Source organism: Protopterus annectens, chromosome 2.part0 (genome assembly GCF_019279795.1).
Source record: "Protopterus annectens isolate FY-2018-M chromosome 2.part0, PAN1.0, whole genome shotgun sequence".
NCBI lineage: Eukaryota > Metazoa > Chordata > Ceratodontiformes > Protopteridae > Protopterus > Protopterus annectens.
The window spans coordinates 87814819-87832916 of record NC_056728.1 but is presented as its reverse complement, the minus strand read 5'-3'; positions in this window follow the sequence as shown (position 1 = coordinate 87832916).

Below are 18098 nucleotides of genomic sequence, written 5' to 3'. Positions count from 1 at the left end.
ACGAATACATACACAAATGCATGGATCTCGCCATACCCAATAGAAGTAAGACACTCTCCTCAAAAAAAAGGAAGCCAATCTGGTGGTCCCCTGCCATAAACAAACTGTACAACAGAAGGAGGAATTGATGTGGTATAAGGTGAAGTCCCAAGACTGGAAAAACTCCCTTATCAGCCTCAACAAAAGTTTGAGATCCCTAATCAAATCCTCTAAAGCTAGCTATGAAAACAGAATTGCATCAGATAGTAAAGACAATCACAAGGCCTTTTATAGTTATGTAAAGAATCTCCATGGCAATACCCAGATTTGCTCTGAGCTACTGAACAATGGTACCTCCTATACCGAGCCAACAGATATTGCAAATATACTGGTGATCGATGCAGTGCTAACTTTACTCCCCCCCTCAAGGACCAATCACAATACCAGTAGATTGCCAGACACCCAGAATTACTGCTGTACAGGTTAAAACAGCACTGTCCAAGGCCAAGAATACAGCTTCTATGGGACCTGACAGTATCCCTGGCTGTGTTCTACATGAACTACAGAGTGAACTGGCATCTCACCTGTGTGCCCTGTTCAATCACAGGCTCACCTCAGGCTTTGTCCCTACTGAATGGCGCACTTCTACAGTGATCCCTCTCCACAAAGGAGGAACGACTATTTCCCCATTAGCCTGATGAGTCTGATATGCAAAGCTATGAAACGCATCATCATGGATCTAATAAACAAGGATATAGGGACTCTCCAAACTCTGGATCCTACACAGTTTGGTTTTGTGAAGGGTAGATCATGCCTGCTCAACTTGGTTGACTTCTTTGAGTCAGCCACCAGAGCTGTGGATGAAGGTATGGTTGTTCATACAGCCTACCTTGATCTGGCCAAGGCCTTTGATACCATTCCCCACTCAGGAATCATAGAAAAACTTACTAAGCTAGGCATCAACCCCTATATCACTAGGTGGGTTGCAAACTGGCTCACAGATAGAACCCACAGTGTGAAAGTAGCTGAGTCCAAGTCAGACTGCTGACCAGTCATGAGTGGAGTCCCACAGGGTTCAGTCCAGGGCCAGCACAAAGGGACTCTGGCTGACAAAGTTCACAGATGATTGCAAGCTGGGAGCTATTATTAACTCCCCAAGTGATGCTGACATCCTGCAGAAAGGCCTCAATGAGACCAATGACTTGTGACAGAACCATGGCTTTAAGCTCAATGCCAAAAAAATGTGTCTTCATACCCTTTGGGAAAAACCCAGTTCCCTTGAATTACCACATTGATGGTAGTCCACTGAACACAGAAGGTGTTGTAAGAGATTTGGGAACACAGGTTGACAGCAACCTCTCTTTTGACCACCACGTTGACACTGTGGTCAGAAAGTCCTTCTATGTGGCACATCTCATTATCAAGAGTTTTGCATCCAGGAAGAAAGAGGTCATTGTCTCCCTCTACTCTTCCCTCATTAGGCCAGTCATTGAGTACAATGCCCCATTTGGCATGTACCTCACTAGACACCTGCAACAACTGGAGAGGCTGCAAAAGTACCTCACAAAGAGGATCCTAGGCCTTAAACACTTGTCCTATATGGACAGACTAAAAAAACTCCAACTCTGCTCTCTCTCATATCACCTACTTAGAGGCAATCTCTGATTGACTTACAAAGCCATATCTGACCCAGCAGTGTTAGAAATGCTACATCTAAAGAAATCCCAATCCCTCTACACCACATGCTCCAGAGACCTCAGCCTCATTAATACAATCAACAGAACATGCTGGAGGGACAGGTTCATAACACAGAGACTGCCCATTTTATGGAATAGACTTCCCATACATGTCAAGCAGAGCACCTCACTGGCCTCTTCAAGAGAAATCTTGATGAGTGGATGGGAAATAGAAAATTCACCTCAGGGATCACTGCAGTGGCTTTACTCGACAGAGGCACTAGGAACTAAGGTTGGGTGACATGATGCCAGGGTAATGCCATGGGCTAGGCTTGTAAAGGCTTCAGGGCCATTAGCCTAGTACACACCTATGAACCTATGAACCTATGTTGGTATCCCACAACCCCATTGGAGTGGGTGGAGTTACATGGCTATGTATGCACATTTTATTTTAATGAGTATCCCGATTTTTACGTACTTTTCATGGGCCTTTGCTGAGATTTTTGATGATGCAAGGTTGAGAGTTATGGCATTAATCCAACTGTATAACAGCAATACTTACAGTCTGTCCCTAAGTCTGGAACATTCTCCCCCATTTAGTTGGTCTGTCTCCACATTTTTTGTTGTAAGAGATATTTTCAACTACCTTCTGTGATGCTGTTGTCCATACACCACCATGATCTCCATCTCACAGGCAAGGAAAAGGGGCAACACCCACATGAAGTACTCAATTATAGGAGTGTGCTGCCATGCCATTGGCTATAGGAATAACAACACAGCTGTTCTGCATCAATTAGCAAGTAGGGGACACCAATAGGTGCACAGGCCATCATCTGCTCATGAGCATTACCTACAAAAGGCAAGCTGGTGCCTATGCAAAACAGGTGTATACCTCTACATCTGTATAGTGAGAGAGAGAGAGAGAAGGAGAGAGAGAGATAGAAACACATATCAAAAGCAAAATCAACAGTACTTTGAAAAAAAAAGTATGTTAAACAAGTAGGCATATAATGGAATGCAGTCGGGGGTATTTAATAATGGGAAATAGTAAGGTGAACAAATATGTCTCAACAAGACTTGCTGTACTGATGTATTGTTGATCAGCACCAATGGCTATAACATTTGGGTCTGTCTGCAGTTACATAGATCACAGCTCAGGCTCATGAGTCACCCCAGGAAAGGACGGCTCACATATGACTACTACGGGAGTGTCTGTTGAACAATACTCACTATGACACTGCTAGGCCAGCAAGTGGGATGTAAATATCCATACATTACTTGTGAATACAACTATGACACACATTTTGTCTCACAAATCTAAAAGACCTATACAGAGTATGTGCATAGTAAACTACTGTCGCAGATGTGTCTGTTGAACTGCATGTGATATACTGAGCTCATACCATTCAACTGTCCAGTGTTATGCACACTGACCATATGTGTGCCTCATATTTGTAGTCATTTACTTATAGAGTTCTGTTATGTCTGGCAAATCATTGGCAAATCTGTGAAGACTGACATTAGAATATAATAGCATACATATGAGTGTCGGACATGTTCCAGGGTGTGTCTGTGAATGCAAAGCCTACTGTGCTATCAACTAACTTAAGTGTGTTACAGTAATATTAATAAGGTGTCACTAGTTTTGGGCCATTGCCCCAATTTATGTGTGTCATCTTCCGGATGTCCTGCTCTAACAGGCTGAGAGGTATGACTGAGCAGCAAGAGTGTGAATACAGTGTGCCATACTGACATAGAACATAAATGTATATCAGGTATTACCTGAGCACATGTATGTATGGGTAGGTGTAGCTGGAAGCCTCAAAACAACAGACATGAGATGCTAAACATCAGGTAAATAAGCTGTACACGTGTAATCTCAGTTTCTGTGCATCCAACAGACATAACTTTCTACAGCTACTGGTTATTGCATTGCACTGACACAGGCCTGGGTACTAGAATAAGCATGATTATCAGGTTGAAAATGGAGAGTTGTCCAACTGTGTTATGACCTTGTGCCCATGCCGACTACAAACAGCTATATGAGCACCTACATAGCTGTAGGAATTCAGCAATACCTAACTCGTAAAACCAGAAAGGTAGAGTAATCCCCTTTGCTGCACAGCAGCAATACACAAACCACATAATTGGTCACCATATTGGTTGTACAGGGCCAAGTAGGAGCAAGCAACTTGGAAGCAAGTCAACCTGTGTCTGAACAAGCATATGATGTCACAGGTGAATTACTGTAAGGCTAACTGTGAGTACAAATTGGACACCTCCACTAAGGCCAATCACAAGGCCATCTTCATATGTCTTCAATCTCAGAGGCAACAACCCAACCCACCCTTTACTGGTAGTCAATCACACCACATACACACACAGCATAGCTATAGCCAATCCGCTGCAGACAGGTTAAGGGAAAACATCACCCTCCCATCCCACCATCAGTATAGGTGGATATGCACAGCATCCACACCCCTCCCCTCATCATCAGGGAGCAGGTCCATAATGCCTAGGCAACAAATGTATGTCTCCATGAGAGCTGATAACATCCCTGTCTGCATCCTACATGAACTCAGGCAAATGCTCCCAGCTCCATTACACACTGTATGCAGGCAAAGCCTGAGCACCATTGACATCCCATCTGCAAGGAAGATGGCCACTGTCATCCCTCTACACAAAGGTGAATGATGAATGGTGGATTATGCAACTTGTTGGCCCTTATTGGGGGGGAATATGACACATCAGGACCAGGAGTACAATGCAAGCTCATACTGTGCTGATAGTTGACAGGGGTATGATGTGGTCATAAGTGGTGGCTAATGCTAGTCAATGTTGATGTGCAGGTTATGTAAATAATGTTCACCAATCTATGAGGTCCTGTGATGTGTTTCCCTGTTTATGTCTTCCATGTGAAATGCAGTGTGCAAGGCAGCCAGCGTACACTGCAGCTGAAACTGCTGCCATCACCGAGATGATAATCAATCACCATGGTGTGATGTTTGGCCATGGCCAACAGAATATGCAGGAGTGAACCACCCTGTTGGATGAATTTGTCCACACAGTAAACGACTTAGGCCACCATGGACGCACATACGATGAGGTCACTGTCAAAGGAAAAAACTTCAAAGACCAATACACGTAAGGTTCAGTTAAGGCATATTTAATTAATTGCTGCAAGGAGACAAAAGCATGCAAATACAAGGATTTGTCTAACTACTAACAGGAAGTATGCTTATTCTTATACTGTTTTACAAGACATGGCCTTCTATGGCTGACGTAATCAAACACAACTTTCAGTATTGTTCTACAGCAGATGTTACTCAGATTTTCTGCTGACATGATTAGATTTGTGAGAAACTTTTGAGAAAAACAACCTGGCCTTGGTGGGCACTAATTCGTTTACAGGCTTCTATTGTACAGTGTTACATTTCAAGGTACTCTTCTAACTCAGATATAAGCAAATGCTGATTGCAGTTCATATTTTCAAACAGGCTTTGTCCTAATTATCTATAGCTTCTACAGCTGTGTATTTTCTCACAGCACAAACGGAACTTCTTGCCTAAGTTTCATACAAGTAGTATTGTTCTATTCATTATTTTCCTAACATAAGAAGGGATCATCTGCTTCTCAGTAAATTTCCAAGGCACAAGCAAGATTTTAGCTAACAATACAAGGTCAGAAAGCATCTGCAGTTTGTACAGATTTATGCAGTATGAAATAGAATAAATGTGTTAACCCTTTTCAAGTTCTAAATGCACTAAGCATATTACTAATACACACATTAATACATATTTTTCTGGCATTTCCCCCCTTTTAATACTTTTATTCTACTTTCAAAATAAGCATAAACAATTTGTTTTCTTCTCCTAACCTCTTCCACTTAGGATTTGCAGTTCAGAGAGTCATTCAGTTTAAACTCATGAAAGCATTTTCAATCTTTTAACAGTTCTTCATACTCAGTACTTTGATATAAGGTTTCAGAGACTGACATGTCTATAAAGTCTTTTATCAGTCTTTTCATGCAGGGGATGCCACAACAAACACATACTCCCAGTAGGAGCATTCCTACACAAATGGCAATCAGAATGTTCATTAGGATGGTACCCCACCCCTCCAAACCATTTCTGGAAAAAGTCCATCAGTGGGTTTGGGCCTGGTATGGTCATGGCCGACACTTGCTGAATTACCTCAAGATGATTGTCTATCTCGTGTTTATGGTCAGGAATATATGAACAGCATTCTTCTTGGATTAAAGCGCAAGTACCACCTCTCACCACTAGGGTGAAGTTGAGAGCCATGCGGTTTTGAAGCACTACAGTTCTCATAGCATTCAGTTCATCAGTCACCAATTCGAGAGCGGAAAAAGTTGCATTACTCATTACTTCGAGAAGTTTCAACAGTTTTCTCAGCTCCCAGATCGATTTCACTGCTCCATATGCCGGTAATATGCCTGCCCACGATATAACGCTATCACTCAAGTCCATATGTGTCAGTCCTTTGCCTATGCAATGATGGTCTTTCCAACACACATCGATTTGTCCCACTGGATCTACAGGTTTCTTGATGACCTCTCGGACATTTCAAAATTTTCCTCGAGGCAAAACTGCAGTGTGTCGTATGGCTGGAACCAGGTAGCCCAAAAAACAATAGCCGGACCAATTTTCAGGTAACCATTTGTATGCCTTTCTGCCACACACAAAATAACAGTCCTCTACTTTAGTAGTAACTTTGCTATGAATATACACTCGCCCTGCATGAAACATTTTTCTATCAATTATAGACAGTTGTTTATAAAGAACAGAATTATGTTTTACTTCATCAAGTGTTTTGTGCATCAATCCAAGAAATGAATCATAATTTGTATTACAATAAAGATCTACATTGTTACCTTTAGTGTAACATTTATAAGGAACAGTCACATTGCAATTGCTCCAACCCACCTGAACAGTATCATTTTTATAAAAACACACAGTTCCCTTTTGTGGAACAGACAAGTGCAATGCTATTTTATCTTGTGATGTAATAGTTGAGGTATCATAAATCAACTTCTCCCAGGTCTCATTGACCCCTAGGGGGATTGTAGTCATTAATAACCCCCTGTATGCTGTTGGCAAAGCTGTGCAAATCCAGCAATTTGAAACATTGAAAGTCTCAGCATACAAATATTTAATTGCCTGGTAAGTGTTAATGTCTGGATGCCAGTTTATAAGTAACGCTTCACATTTATTCAGTTCAGTCTGTGCGGCTGGGAAAAGGAAAGGCCACAACAAAAAGATTATTGTCACTAGTACAGTTAACAGGATGATTATGCAATACTTCTGAGGAAAGGGTTGTTCTGCATTCCTGTTTCTTCTGGACTCTTATCATTTTTACTCTTGGCATGTGACAAGATTTTTGTCCAGTTCAAAGTTTTTGACTAATTTACAGTGCGTCAGGTGGATCCAGGAGGTGCGCTCCGCTATCTTGACTGCAGTGGGTGTCGACAGAAGCACTTGATATGGACCTTCCCACTTTGGTGATGCCCAATTCTTTTTCTTTACTGTCTTCACCCAAATCCAGGTTCCAGGGGACACTGCCACTTCTGACGGTCTGGTTCGTTCTTTATCTGAAACAGAATTTGACTGCAACAAATGTTTAGAATTTAACAAGTTTTGCATATACTCAGCTAGTGTACTGTCAGCTTCCTGGTCTACGGGCATGAGAGATTTCCACTGTGGTATATAATAAGCCCTTCCAAATAATTTTTCAAAAGGAGTCAATCCTTTTGCATTCAGAACAGTTCTCATGCTCAACAGTGCCAGGGGCAGACAGTACACCCAATTTCTCTGTGTTTCTACTATTAACTTCCTTAGCTTATTCTTTAAAATCCCATTATGCCTCTCTACTAGCCCTGCAGATTGCGGGTGATACGAACAATGATTTTTTAAAGAAATACCAAAATGTCTACTTAACTGTTGTATGGTCTGGTTTACGAAGTGTTTGCCATTGTCACTGTAGATCCTTTCCGGAATGCCGAATCTAGGGATGATTTCTTTAACAAGAACTTTGGCCACAGTTGCCGTGTCTGGATTTTTAGTCGGAAAGGCTTTCACCCATCTGGAAAACATATCTACAATGTCAAGACAATACTTCTTATTTTCACATTTATTCAACTCTATGAAATCCATACAGATAGTATGAAATGGATACGGTGGTGTAGGGAAACTCCCTTGCTTGGACTTTAATGCCCCTTGTGCATGATGTTTATTACAAACATGGCACATCAAACAGAATTATTTAGAGTAATTTAAGAATCCATATGTCGTGAACACTTGGTTCACCAGCTGTACCATCCCCCCTGTTGAGACATGGCACTGCCCATGGCTCAACAAAGCTGCATATCTAAACAAATTAGACGGCAATATTGGTTTCCCTTCTTTAGAGATGTACAGCCCCTTTTCAAGAATTGCTCCTCGTTTTACCCATCTTTGTTTTTCAACTTGCGTAGTAAGTGTCTGCATTGTCTTTAACATTTTTAAGTCTAAAATCTCAGAGGGTTGTAATTCCTCATTCAAAAGAAATACTGCTGAAGCTGCCTGCTTTGCAGCTGTATCAGCTCTCGCATTACCTTTTGAAATCCTGTCCTGTTGCTTGGTATGAGCTGTGCATTTACAAATAGCTACTTTCTGAGGTAACTGAATAGATTCTAAAATATCTAAAATAAACTGTGCATGATTGATTGGTTTGCCAGTAGATGTTATCATTCCTCGATTTTTCCACTGTTGCGCAAAAACATGTACAGTAGAAAAAGCATACTGGCTGTCAGTAAAAATGTCCACACATTTACCCTTTGCTAGGGTACATGCCCGTGTCAAGGCAATCAATTCTGCTGCTTGTGCAGATAAATTGTGTGGTAAAGATTTCACTTCTATAATGTCAGTATCAGAAACTACTGCATATCCTACTAGGTTCTGTCCTGCAGGACCCCTTTTGCATGAGCCATCCACATAGTATGTCACCTCGGAATCATCCAAGGGAAAATCCATAAGGTCTTTTCTAGGCAGTGTCTTTTGCTCAATCACCTGCAGGCAGCTGTGTGGTGTGCCATCTGCAGGGGTTGGGAGCAAGGTAGAAGGGTTCAAATTCGTACATCGTTCAATTGTCATATGAGGTTGGCTCAACAATATAGTAATACAGGAAAGATGCCTAGCAGGGGAAAGATATGCTACCTTTGCTTGCAGTAAAATAATTGTGACTGCATGAGGCACTCTCAATGTGAGAGGGGGGAACAAAACTACTGAGGCCGAAGCCTGTACTGCCATTGCAGCTGCAACTACTGCTTGTACACAGTGGGGTAAAGATCGTGCCACTGGGTCCAGTTGTGATGAATAATAAGCAATAGGGCGTTGCTTGTCCCCATGCTGCTGTGTTAATACTGATGTCATATAACCTTGTTTACAATCTACAGTTTGGAAAAAATGTTTATGATAGTTTGGTAATCCCAAAACTAATGAGGATGCTATTAACTGTTTCAGTTTACAGAAAGCAGATTCTGCTTCTGGTGTCCATTGTAACAAATCCTGTGCTGCCATAGGCTTTTTATAAATCAGGTTAGTCAATGGTGCAAATTCCAAGGCATAGTTTGGAATCCAACTCTGACAAAAATTAGTCGTACCCAGGAAGGACATCATTTCCTTCTTGGTAGTGGGTTTTGGTGCTTGCAAAATCGCTACTTTTCTGTCCTCATCTAATGTCCTACCCTCCTTGGATATTACATATCCTAGGTATTTAACTTGTTTTTTCCAAAGCTGCAGTTTATTTTTGTTTACTTTATGTCCTTCAATGGCTAAAAATTGTAATAGCGCTATGGTGTCTTCTTTACAATCTTGCTGGGTGGGGGTCGCCAGCAGGATATCATCAACATAAAGCAAAATCTGACTACCTCTTGGTGGGGTAAATCCCACCAAGCTGCTTGCCATTTCTTGTGAGAATATTGTTTGACTTTCACAATACCCCTGTGGTAGTCGCGTATATGTATACCTTTTCCCCTGAAATGTGAATGCAAACCAATACTGGCTGTCAGGGTGTATCGGTATCAGGAAGAACGCATTGCTGATAGCTACCACAGAAAAATATTTCTGTTGAGGTTTTAAATCATTCAACAGGGTGTGTGGGTCTGGCACCGTAGGTGCCCTTGGTATTACTGTGTCATTTACAGCTTGTAAATCTTGGACCATACGCCACTCTCCATTCGCTTTCTTAACAGGAAATAAGAGTGTGTTACATGGTAAATCAGGAGATTCCACCAGCACCCCTTCCTTAAGTAAAGCTGCTATAATAGGTTTGATTCCTACCTCTGCATCTTTTCTTAAGGCATACTGTCTTTTTTGTGGTCTAAATGCTGACTTTGGCATTATAGTAACTGGTCCCGCTGTACAAATAAGTCCTACATCTGATTTTCCTGTTGACCAGAAAGTTTCTGGTATATTCTGTAAGGCATTCTCTTCCTCCTTCAATAGGAGTGCTAATCAGCTGTCCTTGCTAGACTGCAAGTGCACAGCTGGATGGGTCTGAGTTATCCAATTCAGCTTCTGCATTTGTATTCCCTGTTCTGACAGTTCTAACTCTGTCTGTTTTTCCCATCTCGTAACTTTTTCTCCTAAGTCTACCCATTTTACATTCTTGTCCTTAGTTAGGCTAATGTGTGGTAATCAATTAGATTTATAGAGTGCAACGAACTCTTGGGGCAATGAACAGCTGGTTACACTGTTCCCTTCCATGTCCCAGTACAGATTACGTAATATCAATCTGTTTGCACGATTTCTAAACAATTCTTGCTCATATTCCTTATCAGGTCCTGGTGTGTTACAATAATATAGAGTACAGTGCAACAAATGCTGTTTATCAATGTCAAGGGAGGGGAACTTGCTGATGGCTACATTCATCAACTCTTCGGTCACTGCCCCTGGACCAGTCATAACCAAGTCCTGGCTGTACCAATAAAACATTTTACCCTCCGTTTGCACTGCAAAGGTATCAATTTGTCACTGTGCTTCCATACCCTGCATAGTCGGAACTACTGCTATACCAAATAGCTGCATAAGGTCTCTGCCCAAGAGGTTTACTTGGCATTTTGCAGAAACAACAATTTTGCTTTTCTGGGTCAATCCTGAAACAGGATCAGTTATCACAATATTATGGGAGAGGGGTTCCTGATACAGCTGTCCATTAGCTGCTTTCACTAATATGTAATCAGGTGACTCTGAGTTCTCTGGCAGTTTGGAGGGATGTATCAGGGTCCGTGATGCCCCTGAGTCACACAAGAATCTGACTTCCATCCCTTCTACCAGGAGTGTAACTTCTGGTTTCGTGTCTGCTAAATAGAGCTCTAAACTCAATAAAGCCAAATCTAATATTTCATTTTCTTCACTATCCGTGACTTCCTGCACTTCCTCTATTTCTTCTGTCACATTCTCTACTCCCTCTATCACATTCTCATTTGTCCCTTCTCTGATATCCCCTTCTAGTGATTCCAGACTATCATATAGTCAGTCCTCACCCTCCTTATCTTCCATGGTTGCTTTCTTGTTTTTCTTGCAATCCCTTGCCAAGTGTCCCTTCTTACCGCATTTAAAACATTCACCCCTTTTCTTTCACCCTTCAAAGTCCTCTGATCGCTGATCAGATTGTTTGTTTCCCTGGGCATTTCTCTTGCCCTTTTTCCCGGACTGTACTACATAAACGTCACTCCATCTTCTACAGAAAATACTTGGGCTTTCTTTTTCTTTTTGCTATTAAAATGCCTTTCGGCATGCCTAGCATATTCAAGTAATGACTGTAACCTGCTTGTACGATGATCTACCGTGTGCTTTGTAATAAAGCTGCGTATGGGGGCAATACTGCCTTTCAAAAATGCATTCTTTAACTGCTGCTCATATGGGGAATCATGTGTCTGATCTTCAGGAACCTGTATTCCACAATGGTTACTAAAACATTCTAATAGTCTGGCATAATATCTATCAATAGTTTCACCTTCCTGTTGGATGCATTGATTAATGCTAGTCCAGTCTGCCCTAGGCTTTCATTTCTCAGAGATGCGGTCTGTAAGACCTTTCACTCTATTGTCTAATTCTGCGCTGCTATGTGGGAGGGGCCTGAGCACAGCGTCATGGGGATTCCAGTCGCCACTAATCATGTGCCAATCTGGTCCCACAATTTGTCTGACTACTTTTTCTACCTCTTCTCTGTTTAAATTATAACTTAGCCTCATTCCTTGCAAATCTTCTAAAAACTTTCTAAAATTAACTTTTGGATGGGGAATTCCCTCAGTGGCTTTCCGGATGTCTTCCAGAGTCCAGGGTCTATACACTAGAATAGTTGGGTTCTGACCTTCTTGCCCGGCCTGAGGATTAGGCACTTCTATAAGTGGGCATATTTCTTCTTCACTCATAAATCGTGAATTTCTACTCATTTGATATAACTCAATGTCCCCTTTTGAGTTACCTGCCCGTGTTCGAGACCTAGTCTCGACGGGATCTCTAATAAACGGTTTTGCTTTTGTAGTGTCTCTACTTACAGTGACAGCAGGATATCGCAGGGGTGGACTAACTTGCTCACTTGCCTCATATTCTGGTAAGAGAGGCAGAGGGGCTGATACTATTACTAAGTTATTGTCCTCCTTATCTAAAAACATTGCTTTTGAATTATTATTCTTTTGTTCCCTTCGGTTTACTTCCTCAATCCACCTGTGTGCCTGAGGAATTCCTAACTGACATTGCTTTTTTACCCGACCTTTAGAATCGGTTTTAAGCTGTTTGACAAGTTTGACAAGCGAGGATTTTTCTAGTTTATCATCAAATTCATACTTATTAACCCATTTTGAGTAGTATTTAATATTATCAGCATGCTGTGACTGCATGTATTTCGTGTCTTCAGTTAACGGCGGACTTTGGGACCTTTTTGTACAATTATTACCCATTTTGTTCTACCCTTTTAATCGTTACGTAACTCCTTATTTTTAACGTGGTATCACATATTTTGTTATAGTCTCTTCAGAATGACTGCCTACTTGCTCTGTTTCCCTGAACTATGACAAGACAGCAATCTTTTTGTTCCCAACTTGTATAAACAAAGTCTTAACAAAATAAATACAAATCTAGTCCCTGATCTAAAACAGAAAAAAAGGTAGATTCACCTTACCTGAGCCTTCGTGATTGATCACCTGGTTTGAGTAAACCCATCCTTCAGTCGCAGATCAGAAAGTGGCTGGCATCTTTTGTACGACAATTCAGTCGGAGGGCTTTTCAACTAAGAAGAACCAATGTGGTTTCTTCCCCGTACGGTTTCAAGCCGCCTGGCCTGTCTGATCCGAGGCGAAGTGAGGATTTCCGCTCGAAGGACCAATCTGTCAAAGGAAAAAACTTCAAAAGACCAATACACATAAGGTTCAGTTAAGGCATATTTAATTACTTGCTGCAAGGAGACAAAAACATGCAAATGCAAGGATTTGTCTAACTACTAACAGGAAGTATACTTATTCTGTTTTACAAGACATGGCCTTCTATGGCTGACTTAATCAAACACAACTTTCAGTATTGTTCTACAGCAGATGTTACTCAGATTTTCTGCTGACATGACTAGATTTATGAGAAACTTTTGAGAAAAACAACCTGGCCTTGGTGGGCACTAATTCGTTTACAGGCTTCTATTGTACAGTGTTACATTTCAAGGTACTCTTCTAACTCAGATACAAGCAAATGCTTTTTGCAGTTCATATTTTCAAACAGGCTTTGTCCTAATTATCTATAGCTTCTACAGCTGTGTATTTTCTCACAGCACAAACGGAACTTCTTGCCTAAGTTTCATACAAGTAGTATTGTTCTATTCATTATTTTCCTAACATAAGCAGGAATCATCTGCTTCTCAGTAAATTTCCAAGGCACAAGCACGATTTTAGCTAACAATACAAGGTCAGAAAGCATCTGCAGTTTGTACAGATTTATGCAGTATGAAATAGAATAAATGTGTTAACCCTTTTCAAGCTCTAAATGCACTAAGCATATTACTAATACACACATTAATACATATTTTTCTGACAGTCAGGCATTGGGTAACTGACCTGATAGGGCATGCCCAGCAAAGGGCTGTTGCCATGGCCAGGGACCATTCCACCACAGGTGGGGGGTCCTGCTACGCAAGCCCCACTTACACCAACAGAGGAGCTCCTTGCCAACCTTGGGACAGCCACCACACACAAGTTGTGGAGGTGGGTATCACCCAGACAACAGGCAAGGAGCATCCAGTAAGGCCGCAGTGCACATCAATTGAATACTGTAGCAATCATAGTGGCTTCCATAGAGTATCTAGATGCATATGTCAGGTCAAACTGCATTTGTAGGTGGGGTTTTGTAATGCACACAAGTGCACATCTATGGTGAAGGTCAGCAAATTGTGTAGTATCAGAGCTTGTACTGTACATGTGCAGAAAAGTAGCATTCATCTTGTACCAGTGCCACATGTGTGTCTGCTGACAATACCACTCCCCCACAGCTACATAGGTTCCTCTGGTCTGGATGTGGACAGCAGCCTGAAGCTGGTGAGTATGGTATTGTCCTGTTGTGGCTCACCAATACCTCAGACATGTTATGGTCATGCATTTTACCATGCACACAACTTTTACTCTTAGCCATATTGCGATATGTGCATGTTCACTTGTGGTGGGGTTAACTGCATTGCATCAGAGTGGTCATCACAGGGGTCTATTTGCAGGAGGTGTAACATATCCGTAGCATACCCCACAATTTGTCAGTGCAAGAAATCTGGACAAAGACTGACAAAATGGGGGGACAAAGGGATAAAACTAGGGACATATTTGAAAGGTACTCTTATACAGTGCATATAAAAAGTGTAGACACCCCTGTTAAAATGCCAGGTATTTCTAACATACAAACATGAGACCACAATAAAACATTTCATTACTCCTCCCACCTTTAATGTGACCTATAACTTGTACAATTCAGTTGATAAACAAACAAATCTGTTAGGGGAACAAGTATGAAAAATAAAACACATACAATAAGCTAGCTGTATAAGCGTGCACAGATTGAAGCTAATACTTTGTTGAAGCAGTTTTTGATTTAATTACAGCATTACGTATTCTTGGGCACACACCTGCCATCAATTACAGAGACTCTTTGATTAACAACAAATAATGATCAGCTGTCCTACTAGGCTTTTCAGACATTCACTCAGTTGCCTGCTACAGCAACAGCCATGGTTCACAGAGAGCTTACAAAGCTTCAAAAGGATCTAATTGTGGAAAGGTATCAGCCTGGAGAAGGGTACAAAAACATTTCCACTGGATTGCATATACCATATGGGACAACAGTGAAATTCTGAAATAGTGGACGTCCCTCCAAATTTGATGAGACGACAAGACCAAAATTGGTCAGAGAGGCTGACAGGAAACCTACAGCAACACTAAAGGAGTTGCAGAAATCTCTGGTGGTTGTGTACTACATGTGACAACAATCTCCTGTATTCTCCATATGTCTTGCCTATGGGGTAGGGTTGGAAGATGGAAGCATTTTCTCCACCAAACAACATCCAGACCTGGCTATATTCTGAAAAACAATACATCAAGTCTCCCAAAAGCATGTGGGAAAATGTGTTATGATCTAATGAGACCAAGGTTAAACTTTTTGGCCACAATTCCGAAAGGTTTGTTTGGCACAATAACAACACTGCGCATCATCAAAAGAACACCATCCCAATGATGAAGTATGGTGATGGCAGTGTCCTGCTTTGTGGTTTCTGTTCATAAGCTGGAACTGGGGCTTTAGCTAAGGGGATTATGGACAGTTCCAAATACCAGTCCCTTTTGGCCCCAATTTTTCAGGTGTCTGCTAGATAGCTGTAGATAAAAAATAATTCTACATGACAATGACCCAAACCATACATCCAAATCAACAAAAGAATGGCTTTACCAGAAGGCATTCAACATTCTGGACTGGCCAAGCCAGAGCCTACACCTACATCCAACAGAAAATATGCAGGGTGACCTGAAGAGGGCTGTGCACAAGAGATGCCCTCGCAATCTAACAGAGTTGGATGGTTTTTGCAAGGGAAAGTGTGCAAATATTGCCAAGTCAGGATGTTCCATGCTGATAGACACCTTCCCAAGAGGACTGAATGCTGTAATTAAATCAAAAGGTGCTTTAACAAGTATTAGTTTAAGGGTGTGCACACTCATGCAACCAGCCTACTGTATGTATTTCATTTACTATATGTTACTCCTAACCAATGTGCAAGTTCTTCAATTGGATTGCACAGGTTATAGGTCACATTAAAGGTGGGAAAAGTTATGACATGATTTCTGTGGTCTCATGTTATATATCACAAAAACCATGTTAACAGGGGTGTGTACACTTATTATATCCACTGTAAGCTTAGAAAGATGTTAGAGTAACCGGATTTGTTTTAACATACATTTACGGCAGGTTTTGAGGTCTGCAACTCAAATTATGTCATTAATTTGTGGTGCCAATCCATAGATCATCCCAGTAATGTATCAGACAAAGACAGGATTTATGAGGAACAGACCAAAAATATGAGCCACACATCTAGACATTCAGCAAAACTCTGTACAGTTGAGAGGTATGTTCTGTAAGAGTTGCCACTGTGGTATACAGGTGAGCAGCAATAATGGGTACATGAGTGCAGTGTATGCTAGGTGAAGGCCCATCATCTATTAACACTACTCACGTATCCCAGAGGTGTATATTAGTAGTAACATTAAGTGAAAAGGGCTGCACTGAATGATGTTGAGGGCCTGTCGAGAGTGTGTATGTTGTGTCTGACTGTGTGTCATGAATGTCACCAGTTGGCTATTGTGAGGTCTGCGTAATGCCTTTGTTCCACCTCACCTGTGTGTGTCTGTGTGTGTGTCCATGCATGTATGTGTGTGTGTGTGTGTGTGTGTGTGTGTGTGTGTGTGTGTGTATGTATGTGTGTGTGTATACCAGCAAACCTTATAGAGCAGGTATTAATTTACATATGTTGCCTTCCCCTCACAGGTGGACATGGTCATGGTCCCTCCCGCTCAGAATCAAATGTCAGTGTCTCTGCAGATCTGACCATGATGGTGGTCCTAGTAAAGCACAGGTGGGGTTGTCAGGGGCTGAATCTGTGTCATCAGTTGGCATCCCATAGTCATCCACAATGTCCCCACACAGTCACAATGCTCACACATACCTCGTCCCCAACAGCCGCAGATAATGGACAGTTGACAGGTGGTGGCATGGAACAGGCTAGTGTGGTGACCATGGCAAGTGTGAGTAGACACTAGCCATATCCAGAGCACAGGCAAAGTCCCACACAGGCAGATGGACATGGGTGCTTGAAGGAGGACTGCTGTCCATCAAGCTACTGTTGCAAGTGCCACAGCAGGTGTCACCAGACGCATGTTTTGGGTTTTCATGGATGCACAGGCACATAGTGAATGCAACACCAGAGACATACTCAGGGTCTTGAATGTAACTCTTCCTTGCTTACATGATGACATACATGACCTTGTTGAGGCCACACATCAAAATACTGACGTCACAAAATGATGGTGGGATGAGACCTTGGCAATCTTCAACCATGGAATGTTTGTGCTGCAGCGTGTGATGGGAGATGGGTGTCAGTCAGCATCAACATCAGCTGAGAGTCTACGTGGCTGTGCACCTTCATACTCCTGTAGTGGCTGTCGAACCTGCAGTACTGAAGAGCATGTGCTGTCCACAGCACAACAGCTTAGGCCATGGGCACATGGTCCTGGCCGGTCCCATCAGGGACATGGATCCAGCAGACACCAGTCTCCATCGGGGAGTAGTACTGCATCTGGCCTTGGGCCTGGTGGTGCCTGTGAGACCCCTGGCAGGACCAGCTCATGTGTCTGTGGCCTGAGATGGTGAACTGTAAACCTTGCCATGTACGGTCCACAGCTGTCCAACACACCAATGTGTAGGGCAGCCACATGGCATGAGTGTGTGCATACACACAGATCACCATCACAGCCAGGTCACCTCCAGTCACACACACACCACTCGGCATGGCCTATTCACTGAACACCCCTTCAAACACACACACATGATGTCAACTGTATGGTCCAGCCTAGTTCTCTGGCAAACCCACAAAACACCCTGTGCATATGATGATACCTGTGCCACATCCCTGTCATCCATACCACTGATGCAGGGACATACTAATATAATTTTGCTGCACAGGGTGACAAGTACAGTTTAGCTATGCAATGCTGTGTAAGGTGCTGTCAGCTGGCATTTGTAATGGGTACACTTCAGAGTGTGTGTACCTTTTCAGCCATGATGCATTATTGGTGTTAGTAATGCTAACTGAATGTAGTCTCACATGCTGTATTCTGTTTGTGTTCTAGATGTCTCTGTGTCAGCAGGATGT